This window comes from Pseudophryne corroboree, chromosome 1, assembly GCF_028390025.1.
Source record: "Pseudophryne corroboree isolate aPseCor3 chromosome 1, aPseCor3.hap2, whole genome shotgun sequence".
Classification (NCBI taxonomy): Eukaryota; Metazoa; Chordata; class Amphibia; order Anura; family Myobatrachidae; genus Pseudophryne; species Pseudophryne corroboree.
In genome coordinates, this window is record NC_086444.1 from 475238648 (window position 1) to 475260251 (window position 21604).

Sequence of the window (21604 nt, forward strand, 5' to 3'; positions counted from 1 at the left end):
CCACTTACTTTTTGGGTTTGGTTAAAAATCCACAAGGGTGGGGCCAAGGAGTAGAACAGGAGGGATAAATATGACTACTTAACTGAATCCAGGGTGCATTTTTTGGGGGACTTCCATGTGTTGAGAATTGACTTTGTGAAAGCTCCCGATTGCACATTTGTAATCACGCATTTGTAAAGCTAGGTACACACTGGGGCAATGTCGGGCCGATGTGCTGTTTCGTAGCAACAAATCACCTACAGTGCTCAATGTTTATTTGGGCCTTCCCGTTGGTGGCTAGCGACAGAAGCTAGGTTTGATGTGCTGCACATCAAACCTAGCGATATCGCTGGTGACCTTGTTTATCTTAATGCAGGACAGAACATGATCGTTCCATCCTTCATTAAAGTTGTTCTAATGTGTATGGACAATGACTGCTCAAAAGGGCATTCGTTCTGACATCAGGAATGAATGCCCTTTTGAGCAGTGAGTGTGTACCCAGCTTAAGGGTTCACACTCTGGGCATGCACAGTGTAAAAATACACCAGTTACTCCTCATCAACTGGCATAGTACTCACTCTGCGTCACATAGGGCCTGATTCAGAGGTTGGGCAGTGTCTTTTGGCGGCTGTTCCTCTACAAATTTATTCAAGTGCTGCTAAAAAGTCCTTCTCTGGTGTACTTTTGTGTATACGAATGTGCAAGGATTGAGATAGCCACTGTCAGCATCCATAGACACTGGTATACTGCTTGGTATGTTTTTAGACACCACCATCTGTCGCACCATCGAAACTTGCACCAACCCTTTTGCAGATGCAGATTTTCTGAGCGTGGGCTTCAAAGTGAGCGATTGAGTGTCTGTGTATGCAAATACTTCAGCGACATAACTGCAACACTTCCAAAAGACAAATCATCTTTGTGCATCTGTTTAGCCACCTCCCAGGAACGCCAAACACTTTCCAAGACATGTCTGATACCATGCATATGAATCACAAATGCACCTTTGTGTGTACCCTAGTGTGGAGGAGACGTACAAAGGCTTGGAAAAAGATAAAGTGGATGGAGATAAAGAACCAGCCAATCAGCTCCTAGCTGCCATTTTACAGGCTGTGTTTGAAAAATGACAGGAGCTTATTGGCTGGTACTTCATATCTTTCCAAGGGTTGATGCATCTCCACCTGTGTAACACGTGCACAAACAGAGTTATTATTATAGGGAATTTTGCGCAGGCACAGTAGCAAAAAGTCACTCAACTGCATGAACAGAGAAACATGTTATATAAGAGCCATATGGCCATACCTAGCAAGTTCTTTAAAAAGGGAGAAGTGTAGACAAGGACCGAAGAAATGCTATCATGAATGATAACCAGGCTTTTAATACAGGTTGAGTATCCCTTATCCAAAATGCTTGGGACCAGAGGTATTTTGGATATTGGATTTTTCCGTATTTTGGAATAATTGCATACCATAATGAGATATCATGGTGATGGGACCTAAATATATTCACAGAATGCATTTATGTTACATATACACCTTATACACACAGCCTGAAGGTCATTTTAGACAATATTTTTTATAACTTTGTGCATTAAACAAAGTGTGTCTACATTCACACAATTCATTTATGTTTCATATACACCTTATGCACAGCCTGAAGGTCATTTAATACAATATTTTTAATAACTTTGTGTATTAAACAAAGTTTTTGTACATTGAGCCATCAAAAAACAATGGTTACACTATCTCACTCTCACTCAAAAAAGTCCGTATTTCGGAATATTCCGTATTTCGGAATATTTGGATATGGGAAACTCAACCTGTACTGCAAGTCGGAAGTGTGTTGGTAAATAATAGTAAATAATAATGAGTCTCACTCATGTAATAATACAGAGATTACTTACTAAACAGCACTGACCATGTTCTTGATACCAAACATAGGGGGTAATTCCAAGTTGATCGCAGCAGGATTTTTGATAGCAATTGGGCAAAACCATGTGCACTGCAGGGGGGACAGATATAACATGTGCAGAGAGAGTTAGATTTGGGTGTGGTGTGCTCAATCTGCAATCTAATTTGCAGTGTAAAAATAAAGCAGCCAGTATTTACCCTGCACAGAAACAAAATAACCCACCCAAATCTAACTCTTTCTGCACATGTTATATCTGCCTCCCCTGTAGTGCACATGGTTTTGCCCAATTGCTATAAAAAATCCTGCTGCGATCAACTTGGAATTACCCCCATAGGGCCTGATTCTGAGGTGGAAGTAAAGCAATAAAAAACAAGTAACTGTGCCCCTAGGCAAAACCATGCTGCACTGCAGGTTGGCCAGATGTAACATGTGCAGACAGCTTTAGATATGTCCAAGCTCAAGTCATTGCAGTGTAAAAATTAAACTGTCCAGCATGTGTGTGGCCTATATGCAAAAGCAGCCAGTATTTACCATGCATGCATAAGTAATACATGTATTTGCAGATTACCCTTGCAGAGTAACATGGGGGGTAATTCTGAGTTGATCGCGGCAGCAAGTTTGTTAGCAATTGGGCAAAACCATGTGCACTGCAGGGGGGGCAGATATAACATGTGCAGAGAGAGTTAGATTTGGGTGGGTTATTTTGTTTCTGTGCAGGGTAAATACGGGCTGCTTTAGTTTTACACTGCAATTTAGATTTCAGTTTGAATACACCCCACCCAGATCTAACTCTCTCTGCACATGTTACATCTGCCCCTCCTGCACTGCACATGGGGGGTAATTCCAAGTTGATCACAGCAGGATTTTTGTTAGCAATTGGGCAAAACCATGTGCACAGCAGGGGAGGCAGATATAACATGTGCAGAGAGAGTTAGATTTGGGTGTGGTGTGTTCAGTCTGCAATCTAATTTGCAGTGTAAAAATAAAGCAGCCAGTATTTACCCTGCACAGAAATAAAATAACCCACCCAAATCTAACTCTTTCTGCACATGTTATATCTGCCTCCCCTGCAGTGCACATGGTTTTGCCCAATTGCTATCAAAAATCCTGCTGCGATCAACTTGGAATTACCCCCATGGTTTTGCCCAATTGCTAACAAACTTGCTGCTGTGATCAACTCAGAATTAGGCCCATGGTTTGTCCAGTTGCACAATTACCTGCTCTTTTTGCTTTACTCCGACCTCAGAATCAGGCCCATATGTTGCTGACTATTCTTATCAAACTGCTTAAAAAAAAATACATGCTATATGGGCCATAACTTTATTTTTCCAAAAGTCTAGCTCTTGCACTTTGCTGCATAAAACAATATTTTCCCTCAGGAAGCCAGGAGCAGAATCTGGCTCAACTGTTGGTCAAATGGTTAAGGAACTAATTTCACAGTTTTTTGGGAAAAATTCCTTTGGATGCCCATGGATATGTATCTGCTTATTTTGATTTCTAGTAAGATTTCCACGGAAACCCCAGACTAAGCTAGGGGAAGTGATAGATGCCGTAGGAATTTAGAAGTGCACCAGTAGGAAGAAAGCAGTGTGATTTCTTTTTATGCTACAATAAAGGACTCCGGGCCTTGTAACATAAAAAGAATATGCAAAAAAGGCGACACAATACACTGAAATAAAAGTATAGCCTCTGGAAGCTGTGGAGCTGATGTAGAGTTGCATGCAAGTCCATTTTGTGGGTATATTTTGCTATTTTTTTCGCACTGCATATAGGGGGTCATTCCAAGTTGATCGTAGCTGTGCTAAATTTATTCACACTGACATGCAGGGGGACGCCCAGCACAGGGCTAGTCCGCCCCGCATGTCAGTGCCGCCCCCGCATAAGTGCAAAGGCATCGCACAGTGGCGATGCCTTTGCACTTCAAGAGTAGCTCCCGACCAGTGCAGCTTTAGCGTGCTGGCCGGGAGCTACTCATCGCTCCCAGGCCCGCAACGGCTGCGTGTGACGTCACGCAGCCGCCGCGGACTGCACCCCCCAAACGGTCTGGCCACACCTGCGTTGGCCGGACCGCGCCCCCCTAAACAGCAGCTTAACGCCGCCGTCCTGCCCCCTCCCGCCCAGCGACCGCCTCTGTCTCAGAGGCGATCGCTAGGCAACGACGGCTGCCATGCTCCGGCGCACTGCGGCGCCGGTGCATGCGCAGTTCCGACCTGAACGCTGCAATAAACTGCAGCGAGCGATCGGGTCGGAATGACCCCCATAGTCCATAGTTGAGCTCACAAATCTCAGTTGCATCTTAACTTATGGCTGCATGATTGCAAATGGATGGTAATACATACCTCCCAACTGCGTCGATTTTCGCGGGACAGTCCCTTTTTTTTGGAGTGTCCTGCGCAGAGGCAGTTGGGAGGCTCATGTCAGTCATTAAGTTGCTGCTCTGCGCACAGTATCTATTCACATGAGGCAGAGAGGCTGGGGGCATGGCAAGCAGCCATGCCCCCATAATGATGAAAATGGTGGCGTGACTCGTGATCACGGCATTCCCACAAAGCCACACCTCCTTTTCACGAGCCCAAGCCTTCTTTCCGCGGGCACTCAGGAGTGTTACTACTTCAACAATAACAATGTTGGGAGGTATGTAATATTTTATGCACATGTAAGCTAGTGAGATTGTGTCAAGGGCGTGTAGAGGGAACTGAGTTGTCTGATTTCAAAAATATCTCTTGCACCAAGGCTAGGAATCTTGCATATGGATAGAGGTGAGTTGGCTGCAAAGATGAGTACTACTCATGATACTTGGGGCCTAATTCAGACCTGATCGCAGCAGCAAATTTGTTAGCTAATGGGCAAAACCACCCACGTGCAGTGCAGGGGGGCAGATAAAAAGTGCAGAGTGTTACATTTGGGGGGGTTATATTGTTTCTGTGTAGAGTAAATACTGGCTGCTTTCTTTTTACACTGCAATGTAGATTTTAGTTTGAACACACCCCACCCAAATCTAACTCTCTCTGCACACGTTATATCTGCCCCCCCCTGCAGTGCACATGGTTTTGCCCATTAGCTAACAAATTTGCTGCTGCAATTAGGTCTGAATTAGGCTCTTAGTTCTATGCATGCAGTGCTCAGAGCCGTAACTAGACTTTTTGGTGCCCTGTGCCAGAAAAAGAAATTGGCTACCCCCCCTTCATTTTTACAATAGGGACATAAGGCGCATGCCTTCGTGGGGAAGGGGCATGACAAAATTGTTCCCAGAGAAAGTCCATGCTATGATGCACACATACATTTGTAGAGCACTGCAAGAAAATGGATTTGGTCACAAATCCTCTTTAGACCACATTCATGCCCTTAACTTGATAGCTCGTTGTTATTCAGTAACAATACCCTTTAGTAACTAACACATTTCAATATACTGCCATACCCAGTATACAAACCCATAACGTGTTGCATTGCAGTCACCCTACTCTTTGAGCTATTTGATCCTGCATAACAACTATGAGATTTCTAACGATATGAAGCTACTAGTACTTTTAAAAATCATAATTAGCATTGCAATTGAGCAGATCTATGTAGTGTGCAGCCAATTCCTTGCAGCCACACACTACATAAATCTGCTCAGTTGCAATGCTGATCATTTTTTCACAAAGTACAAGGTAAGCTTCAAATAAAATTCTCTAGCTTAGAATTCTTTAGCTTTCTATGCAAGGGCAGATAGCTCAATGAGTAAAGTGTCTGACAGCAATGCCACAGGCAATGGCCCTCATTCCGAGTTGATCACTCGCTAGCAGATTTTAGCAGCAGTGCAAACGCTAAGCCGCCACCCTCTGGGAGTGTATCTTAGCGTAGCAGAAGTGCGAACGAAAGGATCGCAGCGCTGCTACAAAAAAAAGATTGAGCAGTTTCAGAGTAGCTCGAGACCTACTCCTAGCTTGCGATCACTTCAGACTCTTTAGTTCCTGTTTTGACGTCACAAACACGCCCTGCGTTCGCCCAGCCACGCCTACGTTTTTCCAGCCATTCCTGCGTTTTTATCTGGCACGCCTGCGTTTTTTCACACACTCCCCGAAAACGGTCAGTTACCACCCAGAAACACCCACTTTCTGTCAATCACTCTGCGGCCAGCAGTGCGACTGAAAAGCGTCGCTAGAGCTTGTGTAAAACTGCATCGGCTTTTGTGAAAGTACGACGCGCGTGCACAGTGCGCCCCATACGCATGCGCAGAATTGCCATTTTTTGACCTGATCGCTGCTCTGCGAACGAAAGCAGCTAGCGATCAACTCGGAATGAGGGCCAATGAATGTACTCACCTTGTGTTATGTACTTTTCTGCACATCTCAGATCAAAACTCACCAAATTTCAAGCAGTATATACTGTTACACCATTGTATAATGTCCACATGAACCCTTTCGCTCATATACAATATTGTGTGTAAATCTGGCTCTGGAACTGACCAGTGCCTCCTCAGCCATTTACCGCACCGCATGTCCCTGCTACCTAGCCAAGGAAGGTTCTAAACTGCGACTTGGTTATAGGGTTCGACCAATTTTAACGGCCTCAACTTTTCATATTTGAGACTTTACCTGACTTTGTACATCTACGTAGCCCAAATACTTAGCTTCTCTTAACTCCACTGCACATTTCTCAGGGTTAGCCATGAAACCTGAGGATATCAGTGAGGCAAATACTGTCTCAACCTTACAGAGATGCGATTTCCAGTCTTGTGAGTGTATAACTATGTCATCTAGATAGGCGGATGCATAGGCATTATGGGGTGTAAGTACATTATTCAACACCCTTTAGAAAGTGGATGACACTCCATGCAAACCAAAGGTTAGGACCTTGTACTGGAAAAGGCCTTCAGGGGGAAATAAAATTATCTTTTCCTTGGCTGCGGCATAATAGGAATCTGCCAGGAGCCGTTTCTGAGATCAAGGGTGGTTACATACTGTATATATTGCTGGCCAAACTTTCCACCAGTTTGTCAATCCGTGGCATTGGATAGGCATCGAACTGGTACATGCTGTTTAACTTTCTAAAGTCATTGCAGAACCGTAAGTTATCATTGGGTTTTGTAACCAGCACAATCGGGATTCACCATTCACTGGTAGATATTTCAATTATCCCCACCTCTCTTCTAACCGCACTTTGCCTAGCCTCAGGAATCTGGTAGGGCTTTTGTTTCACTACTAGCCCAGGAGGTATGACAATATCATGTTCGTTCAAGGCTGCATACCCTGGTAGGGAAGAGGACATGTCCTTGTTCCTTGTTCCACTGGACAATCTCCTCTATCACCTCATAGGGCCCCTACTAATGAGCTAAGAGCTTACTGTCTTGGGTTGGCACTAAAACCAAGACCTTATCCCTGGGACAGAAGGAGAGGGTTATCACAGTAGTATCATCATTTTTCTTCTGTTGACCTTGTGCTTCTCCTACGTGTTGGCGCACCAAAGGGCTTATCTCCCTCAACCTTTTTATACATGTGAGAAACAAATTGTACTATGTTTGGTTCTCTTGGCCCCTGTTGTTTCCAACCCCCCATTAGCATATCCAAAATGCCCCAGGGCTACCTCCCATACAGTAGCTCAAAAGGGCTAAAGCCCAACAAATTTATCAGGTATCAAGTATGACCCCCAAGTTGATTACGCTAAGGACAAGACTGTCGATGTAGCTGGTGCCATATTAATAAGTGAAAAGAGGAGAGCCACGGCATGTGCTGTAGTAATGGCAAAGTCCAGCTGCCTGCCTTACAATAGCATCCTGAACCTCTGCACAGCCTCCTCACCCATCAGCACCCAGAGTCCGAGCACTTTCTCTCTGCTATCCGGAAGTACAATGGGTACTTCCAAATAACATATTTTGGAGCAAAGGAGGTGAATGAAGGTAATTTCATGCGAACGTACAAGGTGCAGGGGCAGGTCTATCACAGAAAAGGGAGCTTGATGCTAGCTTCTGAACAGCAGTCTTCATTCCTTCAGATATACTTTATTGGTGATGATGACAACCAGAGAGACATCCGTTGTGGCTACTTTATGGGTGTCAAGCAAGAACTAGTTGATCAACTCCAGAAGTTGCTGCATGAACATAACAAGTACATCAAGGACTTTAAGGCTGCTGTTGACTGTGTTCCTGAGGGCCAAAAAGATTTTCAAGTCATGATCAATGCCAATAAGTAGCTGTCACAACTGAGGGCCTGAGCTGACGGGAGGCAGCCTCAGTTGTAGGGGCTGAGATGTACCGGAACCTGGGAGGTTGTATCAGACCCCTGGACATGTAAGTAACATGAATAATAACTGCCCGAAGGCGTGACCACGACAACTTGGATAAAAGTCAATGATGTTTATTATGACAACTCCGCAACACAGCAGCAGTAAAAGAAAACGTAAAAGTCAGCAAATAATAAATACAGTTCCTGGGTACTACAGGATGGCAGGAGCCACAGGGCACTGGTAGTGTGAGATAGTTCTTATGATCTTCTAGATGGAAAGTCCTTACCAGGCCCGACTGTAGCAATGGAGATAACCCAGGATTGTGCCAGCTGGTGTTCCAGGAAAAGCTGGGTTGCTGAAGGTAAAACAGCTGCTGTGGATACTGGCTGGAACCAGACTGTTGTTAGCACGGAGTGGATACTGGCTGGAACCAGTTAAATAATAAATGAACTTGGGAGCGATGAAATATGAACAGAAATGTAGAACTTGAGAGCGGAGAAATAATAATACCGGTGGAGAGTGGTAAAGTGTAGAAAGGACACCGGCCCTTTAAGGAAAGCTGTACTCTGCTGGAAGCTGAGCTGGAAGCAGGTAATGTTGTAGCTGGAAACAGATGAATCCACAATGGATTGGAGAGTCAGGCTACACCGCAGGTGGAATGCTGGTGCGGGTCTCTATGGTGGAAGTCTTGAGACAGGAGCTGGAACCTGGAAGACAATCACAGGAGAGAGACAAACAGGAACTAGGTTTGACAACCAAAGCACTGACGCCTTCCTTGCTCAGGCACAGTGTATTTATACCTGCAGCAAGGAAGGGATTGGCTAGGCAATTATGCAGATTATCAATACTGAGAACAGATTGGTGGAAATGATCAGCTGACAGAATCCAAGATGGCTGCGCCCATGCAGACACTTGGAGGGAAGTTTGGTTTGTAATCCATGTGGTAATGAAAACAGTAATGGCGGCGCCGGCCACCGGAGACAGGAGGCGCCAGGCTGACAGATGCACATCCAACCACGCGGACACAGCGGAGGCCGCGGCTGACGTAATCGCCACTCAGACACTCTGCATGCAGAAGTTCAGGGACGGCGGCGGAGGCCGCGGGAGACGCCATGCCAGGTGTAATATGGCGTTTACTGTGACAGCGTCCCAGAGTGACAGGAGAGGATACAGGAATGTACACATCAGGATAACAGATGGGATCCGGTCCTGGAGCGCTGAGCCAGCCTTAGGAGGCATCTGATGGGTAAGAAATGGCGTCCAGATACCCGGATCGTGACAGCACCCCCCCCTTTAGGAGTGGCCCCAGGACACTTCTTTGGCTTTTGAGGAAACTTGGAATGGAATCTCCGGACCAAGGCAGGAGCATGGACATCAGAAGCATTGGTCCATGAACGTTCCTCAGGACCATAACCCTTCCAGTCAAGAAGATATTGTAGTTGACCGTAACGGTGACGTGAGTCCAGGATCTTGGCCACTTCATACTCAACGCCTCGTTGAGTTTGGACTTTCGGAGTTGGAGGAAGTGAGGAATGAAACCGATTCAAGATCAGCGGTTTCAACAGGGAAACATGGAATGTCCTGGGTATTTTTAAGAAGGGAGGCAACTGGAGTCTGTAAGCAACAGGATTGATGACTTGTTCAATCTTGAAAGGACCGATATAGCGAGGTGCAAACTTCATACTGGGAACTCTTAACCTCAAATTCTTCGTGGATAACCATACCCGATCACCCACCTTGAGAGCAGGAACTGCTCGACGCTTCTTATCCGCAAACTTCTTGTACCTGAACGATGCCTTGAGCAGAGCTGATCGTACGCTCTTCCAGATATTGGCAAACTGATGCAAGGTGATATCCACTGCGGGAACAGAAGTTGCTGGAAGCGGTTGGAACTCAGGGACTTTAGGGTGGAATCCAAAGTTAGTGAAGAATGGTGTTGAAGCAGATGAAGAATGATACTGGTTGTTATGACAGAACTCGGCCCAGGGAAGTAATTGAACCCAGTCATCTTGAGAGGAGGACACATAGATGCGGAGGAAGGCCTCCAAGTCCTGATTCACCCTCTCGGTTTGACCATTGGTCTGAGGATGGTAAGCCGTGGAAAACTTTAGCTTGACTTGGAGGACTTGACATAAACTTCGCCAGAATTTGGCTGTGAATTGAACTCCTCGATCTGAGATAATTTCTTCAGGAAGACCGTGGAGTCGGAAGATCTCTTGTATGAATACTTGAGCCAACTTGGAAGCTGACGGAAGACCGGTGAGAGGAATGAAGTGTGCCATCTTGGTGAACCGGTCAACTACCACCCAGATGGTATTGAACTTGTTGCACATATGTAAGTCTGTAATGAAATCCATCGACAAGTGGGTCCATGGTCGACGGGGAACGGATAGTGGAACCAGTTGCCCCGCAGGCGACTGGCGGGATACTTTATGTTGGGCACACTTTGGGCAAGATGCAATAAACTCCAAGACGTCCTTTTTCAGAGTTGGCCACCAATAGGACCTAGAGATAAACTCCAGGGTTTTTTGGATACCTGTATGTCCGGCAAAACGGGAAGCATGGGCCCAATGCATGAGCTTCTTCCTTAGCATCGGCTTCACAAAACTTTTCCCTGATGGGGGCGTAGAGTCCATCCCTACCGTGGAGAATGCCAACGGATTTATAATAGGATGCTTGTCTGAAGACTCTGACTCATTTTCTTGCTCCCATGAGCGGGAAAGGGCATCGGCCTTGCGATTCTGAGAGCCCGGACAGAACTGGAGTTTAAAGTCGAACCTGGAAAAGAAAAGTGCCCATCTGGCCTGACGAGGGTTGAGACATTGTGCGCCCTTCAGGTATAAAAGGTTCTTGTGGTCTGTAAGTATGGTGATTGAATGAGAAGCTCCCTCCAACAGATACCTCCACTCTTCTAGAGCGAGCTTGATGGCTAGCAACTCCTGGTCGCCAATGGCATAGTTGCGCTCAGCTGGGGAGAACTTCCGGGAGAAGAAACTGCAAGGGTGTAAATGGCCATCTTTAGCCCTCTGAGATAACACCGCTCCTACTCCAACGGAGGAGGCATCCACCTCTAAGATGAAAGGAGAGTCGATGTCAGGCTGTTTCAGAACAGGCGCAGAGATGAACCTTTGTTTTAAAAGATGAAATGCTTGCATGGCTTCTTCAGACCACTTAGACGGGTTAGCACCCTTCTTAGTGAAAGCAGTAATAGGTGCCACAATGGTGGAAAAGTCTCGTATAAACTTTCGGTAATAGTTGGCGAACCCTAAGAACCTCTGGACCCCTTTGAGGGTTAAGGGTACCGGCCAATTTTGGATTGCTTGTAGTTTCTCAGGATCCATCTCTAGTCCGGAACCAGACACAATGTACCCTAGAAACGGAATGGACTTGACTTCAAAGACGCATTTTTCTAATTTGCAATAGAGATGATTGACACGGAGACGGGACAGAACCTCTTTAACCCAAAAACGATGTTCCTCTAAATCGTTGGCAAAAATGAGGATATCGTCTAGATAGACCACGACATGACGGTATAGAATGTCTCTGAAGATCTCATTGACAAAATGCTGGAAGACAGCTGGAGCATTGCTCAATCCGAAGGGCATGACGAGGTACTCATAATGTCCGTCACGGGTGTTAAAGGCGGTCTTCCACTCGTCACCCTCACGGATCCGGATGAGATTGTATGCACCTCACAAGTCCAGCTTTGTAAAGATGGTAGCTCCGCTAACTCTGTCAAAGAGCTCAGTAATCAGGGGTAAAGGATAACGGTTCTTGATGGTAATGTCGTTCAAACCTCTGTAGTCGATGCACGGCCGCAGACCACCATCTTTCTTTTTTACAAAAAAGAAGCCTGCGCCGGCTGGGGTAGAAGAAGGTCGAATGAACCCCTTTGCTAGGTTCTCTTTAATGTATTCCTCCATAGAATGCGTCTCAGGCAGAGACAACGGATAAGTTCGGCCTCGAGGTGGAACCTTCCCTGGAACGAGATCAATCGGGCAGTCCCATTCTCTATGAGGAGGAAGGATATCAGCAGAAGCTTTACTGAACACATCCGTGAAATCTTGATATGGAGGAGGTGGAACATCAGACGACCTGGGGGAGGAAGAACAGACAGGCAATACTTTAAACAAACATGTCTCTGCACAGGAGGAACCCCATGCCAGGATTTGCGTAGTCGTCCAATCAATTGTAGGATTGTGAAGACGGAGCCATGGAAGGCCCAGGACCACAGGATGTGTGGCTCTTGGAATCACTAAAAGTGAAATAAGTTCGGAATGAAGAACTCCCACTCTCAGACGAACTGGTAGAGTCCTTAGAGCAATAACAGTATCAAAAATTTTACTGCCATCCACGGCAGTTAAGGAAAAGGAGGAAGGAAGTCTCTCGGTGGGTAGGGACCACCGTTTAACATAAGCTTCAGTAATAAAGTTCCCAGCTGCTCCGGAATCAAGGAGGGCAATGACGTTCCGATAACGTTGAGCAACTTGAAGCGAGACTGGGAGATTACAATCATGAGGAGATGGAGAGGAGATCATTACTCCTAGCCGGCCCTCTCCTGGGCGAGCTAGGGTTTGGAGTTTTCCCGGACGTTCGGGACAGGCATTGATGGTGTGAGACGGAGCTGCACAGTAAAGACAAAGAGACTCAGAGAGACGTCTTCGGCGCTCAGCAGGAGTTAAACGGGAACGGCCAATTTGCATGGGCTCATCTTTAGATGGTGACAGTTGACGAGGAGGAGGAGCAGAAGATTTTGGAGCAGATGATCTTCCACGCTCAGTTGCTCTCTCTCTGAAACGTAAATCAACTTTCGTGCAGAGTGAGATTAGCTCATCTAACTTAGAAGGTAAGTCTCTGGTAGCTAACTCATCTTTAATAAGCTCAGATAAGCCATGCCAGAATGCAGCATACAGGGCCTCGTCGTTCCATGCCAGTTCGGATGCCAGGATCTGGAACTGTATCAGATATTGTCCTACAGTACGTGACCCCTGGCGTAAACGGAGAATCTCGGATGAAGCTGAGGTTACCCGGCCTGGCTCGTCGAAGATGCGCCTGAATGTTGACACGAATGCAGTGTAAGAAGATAGCAGGGTGTCGGACCTCTCCCATAACGGTGATGCCCAGTCAAGGGCGGAGCCACTGAGAAGAGAGATGATGTAGGCAATTTTTGTACGGTCACTGGGAAAATTGCCAGGTTGTAGCTCAAACTGAATCTCACACTGGTTGAGAAATCCCCTGCAGAATCTTGGAGATCCGTCAAATTTTGCTGGCGTTGGAAGATGAAGACGTGGAGCAGAAATGGGTAAGGTGGGTGGGGTTATAGCTGGAGTCACTGTGGTTGACGCACCAGATGCGCCTGATCCACGGAGAGTTGTCTGAATCCCATCCAGCCGAGTAGAGAGATCCTGGAGACAGCGGATGATGTGGCCCTGTGCAGCCTCCTGATGTTCTAGTCGGGCTGCCAGTTCTTGCATCGGCCTGGCCGCTTGATCCTGGTCTCCGGCTGGATTCATTAGGTCAGTGCTTACTGTCACAACTGAGGGCCTGAGCTGACGGGAGGCAGCCTCAGTTGTAGGGGCTGAGATGTACCGGAACCTGGGAGGTTGTATCAGACCCCTGGACATGTAAGTAACATGAATAATAACTGCCCGAAGGCGTGACCACGACAACTTGGATAAAAGTCAATGATGTTTATTATGACAACTCCGCAACACAGCAGCAGTAAAAGAAAACGTAAAAGTCAGCAAATAATAAATACAGTTCCTGGGTACTACAGGATGGCAGGAGCCACAGGGCACTGGTAGTGTGAGATAGTTCTTATGATCTTCTAGATGGAAAGTCCTTACCAGGCCCGACTGTAGCAATGGAGATAACCCAGGATTGTGCCAGCTGGTGTTCCAGGAAAAGCTGGGTTGCTGAAGGTAAAACAGCTGCTGTGGATACTGGCTGGAACCAGACTGTTGTTAGCACGGAGTGGATACTGGCTGGAACCAGTTAAATAATAAATGAACTTGGGAGCGATGAAATATGAACAGAAATGTAGAACTTGAGAGCGGAGAAATAATAATACCGGTGGAGAGTGGTAAAGTGTAGAAAGGACACCGGCCCTTTAAGGAAAGCTGTACTCTGCTGGAAGCTGAGCTGGAAGCAGGTAATGTTGTAGCTGGAAACAGATGAATCCACAATGGATTGGAGAGTCAGGCTACACCGCAGGTGGAATGCTGGTGCGGGTCTCTATGGTGGATGTCTTGAGACAGGAGCTGGAACCTGGAAGACAATCACAGGAGAGAGACAAACAGGAACTAGGTTTGACAACCAAAGCACTGACGCCTTCCTTGCTCAGGCACAGTGTATTTATACCTGCAGCAAGGAAGGGATTGGCTAGGCAATTATGCAGATTATCAATACTGAGAACAGATTGGTGGAAATGATCAGCTGACAGAATCCAAGATGGCTGCGCCCATGCAGACACTTGGAGGGAAGTTTGGTTTGTAATCCATGTGGTAATGAAAACAGTAATGGCGGCGCCGGCCACCGGAGACAGGAGGCGCCAGGCTGACAGATGCACATCCAACCACGCGGACACAGCGGAGGCCGCGGCTGACGTAATCGCCACTCAGACACTCTGCATGCAGAAGTTCAGGGACGGCGGCGGAGGCCGCGGGAGACGCCATGCCAGGTGTAATATGGCGTTTACTGTGACAGCGTCCCAGAGTGACAGGAGAGGATACAGGAATGTACACATCAGGATAACAGATGGGATCCGGTCCTGGAGCGCTGAGCCAGCCTTAGGAGGCATCTGATGGGTAAGAAATGGCGTCCAGATACCCGGATCGTGACAGTAGCCTTTGAGTATGCACAGAGGCCTCTTCAATGCTTCCAACACTAATGAGGTTGCTCTGAGGATTGTGGGCTAGGTGTTTGAGAGGAGAGATATCGTGGTAGACAGTAGAGATAGCCAGCTGGTACGGATTAGCGAGACACACAGCGCTAACAACGCTCTCCAGTACCTGCTTATGTTCTGCCATGGAGAGGATGGCCATCGACATTCCTCAGCACGACCCCAACACCAAAGCACCTCTTAAGAAAACTGTTTTAGCTGTAGAGTTCTACAGCTATCGGCTGATGGAGCGTGAAGGGGAGAGCTCATTACTGTCATTCAGAAAGTGGTTGATATGTATGTGAAGATAGAAACGGAAAGACTACATTTCATCCGTTCAACCAGTAAAAAATGAGAAGTGAGGATTATGTGCACCTGAAAGATGCCATCAGGAGAGCTGACGGTCAGTTGTTTGAACTGAGCAAGATGGTGGTATTGCCATCGAGTTTCACTGGAGGACCCCGCTACATGCATGAACGATCTCAAGATGCCATGACCTATGTGTGCCATTTTGGATGTCCTGACCTTTTCATTACATTCACGTGCAATCCGAAATGGCGAGAAATCACGGAGTTTGGTAAGAAATCTCAGTACAGGCATGATGTTATAGTGCGGGTTTTCCATTTAAAGGTGAAACAGATGGTGAAACTCCTTACAAAAGGATGCCTTTTCGGACCAACCAGGTGTCACATGTTCTCTGTGGAATGGCAGAAATTATGTCTCTGGGAGATAAAATTAAGCCAGCGTTTATTGACCAAGTGATTTGAGCTGAAATCCTGGACCTCGAGCTGGACCCAGCCTTCCATGAGATTGTCAAGTCTACCATGATACACGGCCCGTGTGGAAGTCTCAACAATAATTTGCGCTGCATGGTGACTGAGTCGTACACCAAGAGGAACCCCTGGCTCCTCATCAGCAACACACAAACCGAAGAGGATGGTTAACCTTAGTACCACAGGAGGTCCCCTGCAGATGGTGGGTTCACAGTAGACATCAATGGGGTAGAACTTGATAATAGCTGGGTGATGCCTTACAACCCTGTTCTGTCTCGCTCCTTCTCGGACCATATTAACGTTGAGTTCTGTAACGGACGCAGCCCAGCTGGCTCATGAGGAGTACTTTTTGCCAGCCTGTTTCTGGATTCAGTGCGTTAGTGTAAAGACACAGGACAGAACTTGGTTATCACCTATACAGCATGCTGCCTGGATTCACAATAGAACTGGACATCACATATTATTGTGAAACATCATCCCTCTGTTATATGTGTTTGTGTTTATCAGGGAATATTATCTCTAGCCTGATGTTTTGTACAGAATGCATATGAAGATGTATATATATATATATATATATATAGGATTGTATTGTATTGTGTTGTGTTATTATATTGTACAGTTATATTTATCGGTTATATTGGAAACATGTATTTTATTTGATTATACTGTGTTCAATGTGTGTAATTATTAACAGGAATAAGTCTATGCCAGAGTGCTATTTAACATGGTAAACAATTCAATGTAATGTAAGTCCCCTAGCTGTACAATCAGATGTGATTAGGATGAGTAGGTTCAGTAGTAAACAGGTTATGTATGGAGCCTGCAGGTAATCTGATCACATACACCCTATTGTGTGCAGGAGGCCAGACACCTCGTCTCCTCTGTAACCTCCTGACTGACCAGCTTGTGTGATGAATAGACAGGGGAGGGTATAACAAGAGTGAGCTCTTCTGGTGATGGAGAGTTCTGGACAGAAGGTCAGAGAGAGTGGAGTTCTTGACCTGAGAGGAATAAGGTGTATGGCTTCTGAAAGCTACTGGTAGGATAGCACTTCCAGTGTGCTGAGGCCTAGAAGTATTGTTGTTATCCTCTCGTTTCAAAAAGGCTACAGGACGTGCACTGAGGACGAGGCTGCCAGTGTGTTGAGTGAGAATCCGTATCCTCACAATTGGGGGCAGCAGTGGGATCACTCAGTCCCGGTTTACCCTGGGTAAGGCTGCGAGAGGTGTCGGCGGAGTACACCTAAGAGCCTTGTAAACAGTTTGGCACACAGTAGCCAGGTATCTTGCTGAAAAGTTGGTGGCACGTTTGGAAAGTCAGCAGCATGGAGGCAGAAACAGAAGTGTACATAAACCTCAACAAGATATTCCTGCATATGGTCTGTCGAGCACGAGGTATTAAGGTGACCGCAACAGATGGAAAGGAATCCCTAATTGCGAAATTGCTGAAATGGGATCAAGAACACCCTTGTGATGAGGAGGACTCTGAGGAGTCAGATGAGGAGGAACAAGTGACGGAGTGGTTGAGACCTACAGCCGGGACATTCGATGCCAGTAACCGCAGGGAGAGCGGAGGATCGGAGGTGGTATCCCGAGGGTTAGTACAACCCCGTCTGAAAGCCCTTGGAGAGGGGAAGGTTGGAGAAAAGTTTGAAAAGACACCGGAGGTATTACAGGCCCGTCTAGAAGCACTGGGAGATGGCGCGACACCCGAGGATCGGATGCGGGTAATAAAGGAGGTGCTGGAATTACCAGACAACAGTCCTACAGTGCGGACTCTTGCACCAGCAGCCACCATTCTACAGACTGCCCTGTCCCATCAGGATGAGCCCCAGGGCAGGTGCCAGCAACGCAACATGGCTTCTGAAGTTTCATACAGAGGAGATTCGCAGAGCCAGCGACTGGGTCAGAGGATGGATAGCTCGAGCAGTCGGCTGATGGAATCCACACTGAGATAGCGTGAGCAGGTCGTGCTGGACTACCCCAGGAGACAGTGGTGTCTGGGTCATACGGAGCAGGTAAGTGCAGTGAATGCTACCCTGCACTACCCTATACCAGGAAATTCCGAGGAAATTATGAGTTGTGGATCTGCTGGGCTTTTAGCTGTCCCATGTGCTATACTGGGGGACAGTACTGAAAATGAGAAGGAAGTGGGGTCTGTCATTCAGATACCCCAGGAGGAGATGCACTATGCCTTCCCATTTTCAGAGGTGGAAAATGAAGAAATGGTGAATGAATGCCAGTACCAAGAAGATGTTGGTGTCAAGGGTACCAAGGAGCTGATAAGGGCCGAGGACTCACTGCTGCAGGTGAGGTCTAGTCTGCCAGTGGCACCTGAACCAGCTGTTCAGTTTGCTATGCTAGGGGAGGCCCAGAAATTATCAATTGAGGGCGTAGAAGACATTTCAGACCCAAGGGAGGGGGTAGAGGCTTTTGAGGGGGGAGCACGTGGAGAAGAATTACAGATACTCACTGCTCCCCTGCAGCCAAATTCATCCCAGTGGTTAAGTGCAGAAGAAGGGCCCCAGCCACTGATTATCCCTGCCAGGTTTCCTGATGCAAGGCTGGTGATGCAGATTGTGCTACCCTGTGATACCTCAGAAGTAGAGGGAGTAACGTCACTCAAAATGGGGGAGGGGGAGGTAAGCCACTGTCCATATGCACCAGAGGTGATGGAGGTGGAGTTCCCAGGGAATATAGTGTTGGGGAGGGAGAGTGAAGACCCCAGAGACCAGATTTTGTTGATGCAGCTCACTCCCCACTCTTACGCGCCAAATATAAAAGGAGTGTTGTCACCCAAAAAGGAGGGTGGCAAGGGAAGCACCTCTGATGATAGGGGTTACCCACCACCAATCAGGCTGTTTAAACACAGTGCCTGGGATACTGGAGGGGGTCTTAAAAACTGTGAACTGCTGAGCCCAGACCCTCTACCGCCAGATGGAAACGTAAGCCCACACTTGTTTGACCCAGGCGGTCCAGATGTGATGTCTGCCCATCCCAAATGGGTTACTCTTGTCACTGAATCGCAGCGGCTGGAAAAAGTAGGGGAGGTCTGTAACGGACGCAGCCCAGCTGGCTCATGAGGAGTACTTTTTGCCAGCCTGTTTCTGGATTCAGTGCGTTAGTGTAAAGACACAGGACAGAACTTGGTTATCACCTATACAGCATGCTGCCTGGATTCACAATAGAACTGGACATCACATATTATTGTGAAACATCATCCCTCTGTTATATGTGTTTGTGTTTATCAGGGAATATTGGGGCAGATGTATTAACCTGGAGAAGGCATAAGGAAGTGATAAACCAGTGATATGTGCAAGGTGATAAAGGCACCAGCCAATCAGCTCCAATTATGTAAATTAACAGTTAGGATCTGATTGGATGCTGCCTTTATCACCTTGCACATATCACTGGTTTATCACTTCTTTATGCCTTCTCCAGGTTTAATACATCTGCCCCATTATCTCTAGCCTGATGTTTTGTACAGAATGCATATGAAGATGTGTATATATATATATATATATATATATATATATATATATAGGATTGTATTGTATTGTGCTGTGTTATTATATTGTACAGTTATATTTATCGGTTATATTGGAAACATGTATTTTATTTGATTATACTGTGTTCAATGTGTGTAATTATTAACAGGAATAAGTCTATGCCAGAGTGCTATTTAACATGGTAAACAATTCATTGTAATGTAAGTCCCCTAGCTGTACAATCAGATGTGATTAGGATGAGTAGGTTCAGTAGTAAACAGGTTATGTATGGAGCCTGCAGGTAATCTGATCACATACACCCTATTGTGTGCAGGAGGCCAGACACCTCGTCTCCTCTGTAACCTCCTGACTGACCAGCTTGTGTGATGAATAGACAGGGGAGGGTATAACAAGAGTGAGCTCTTCTGGTGAGGGAGAGTTCTGGACAGAAGGTCAGAGAGAGTGGAGTTCTTGACCTGAGAGGAATAAGGTGTATGGCTTCTGAAAGCTACTGGTAGGATAGCACTTCCAGTGTGCTGAGGCCTAGAAGTATTGTTGTTATCCTCTCGTTTCAAAAAGGCTACTGGACGTGCACTGAGGACGAGGCTGCCAGTGTGCTGAGTGAGGATTGTGTCTGAATGCATTGTGGACACTGGATGACAAGCTTTTCCTGGGAGTGCAGACTTGTTGGCTCTGCTATACAGATACTCCCTCACACATCTGTAATCCTATACTATTGTGGGAACCTAGTAGGTAAGATACCATCCTGGCATGTAATAGTTACTGTTTTGTGTACTGTGTGTGTATTTTTACAATAAAGGGCATTTGCCACTTTACTAGACTGTTTACCTGAGTGATCTGAGAATCCGTATCCTCACATGTAACGCCATTAAATTCATTAAATATATCTGCAAATACGTCAAAGGGTCAGACCAGGCAGCATTCACTGTTGAGAATGAGTTGGACGAGGTGAACAGGCACGAAACAGGGCAGTACACCAGCAGATCTGAGGCAGTCTGGCAGATCCTGTGCTTCCCCATTTACGAACGGTTTCCTGCTGTCCACTTGGAGAATAAGCAGAGTGTATTTTACAGAACAAAATGGTATTGAACGTATCAACAACCCTCCGGAAACTACACTCTTAACCTTCTTTGGTCTGAACAAAGTCACACCTTCGCAAGAACTCTCCTGTACTGTGAAGTTTCATCGTACTTTGCGTGGAAGAACAACAAGTTCTGTAGGAGGAAACAAGGAAAGCCTGTGCCAGGTCATCCCGATGTGAAGAAAGATCAAGATCTATGTAGAGTTTACACCATCTATCTCAGCAACGCTGAGTGCTACTACTTATGCCTTCTGTTGCATAAAGTCCAAGGTTCAAAGTCATTCGCTGATCTCAAAACCGTTGCTGGAATAGTCCACCCTACATACACTTATGGCCAAGTGTCAACGTCCTTTCTTTGCGGGTCAACATGCAAGTGCACCTTAAAGGTGACTTGAAAGCAGAGGAGTTTTCCGAAATACTTCTGAAAATAGGGATGGCAAGTTGGTGAAGGGGGGGGGGGAGAGTCTGTATTCCGGAAAACTTTTGCAATTTAGTGTACAACTTGAATGCTTTGACTGAGAGGATCTACCCGGCATTGAATGAGAATGGATGTAAAAGCGTCTCTTGGCTGAGGGAGAGGGCTATTCTCACTCCAACAAATGACTCAGCAGTTAACATTAACAATACTCTGTTAAAGAAGCTGGCTACTAATATGTTTAGGTACGAGTCTGTTGATTCTGTGGTGGTGGAGGACACCATTCATTAACTGTAGAGTTTCTGCATACTCTGAAGTCTGAACCCACCTGGAATACCATCTCATGTACTCTTTCTCAAGGTCGGCGCCCCCATAATGCTTTTACGAAACTTGAATCCACCCAAACTGTTCAATGGTACCAGGCTGCAGGTGAAGACTCTGCACAAACATGTAATTGAAGCGACGATTTTCACAGGCGTTGGCCAGGGAAAGACTGTCTTCCTTCCGAGAAATCCTCTGAACCCATCAGACTACCACTTCCAGTTCAAATGGCTGCAGTTTGTGGTAAAGGTCTGCTCTGCCATTACCATTAACAAAGTGGCTGGTGTGGATATGAGGAGTAACTGCTTCTCCTATGGCCAGTTGTATGTTGCCTGTTCCAGAATCAGCTCCTCTGACAGCCTGGCCATTCTACAGCCTGAAGGAAAGACTAAAAATATAGTTTACAAGGAAGTACTTCAAAATTAAAGTGGCATGCCAATATAATAATAAGATTTTACTTACCGGTAAATCTATTTCTCGTAGTCCGTAGAGGATGCTGGGGACTCCGTAAGGACCATGGGGAATAGACGGGCTC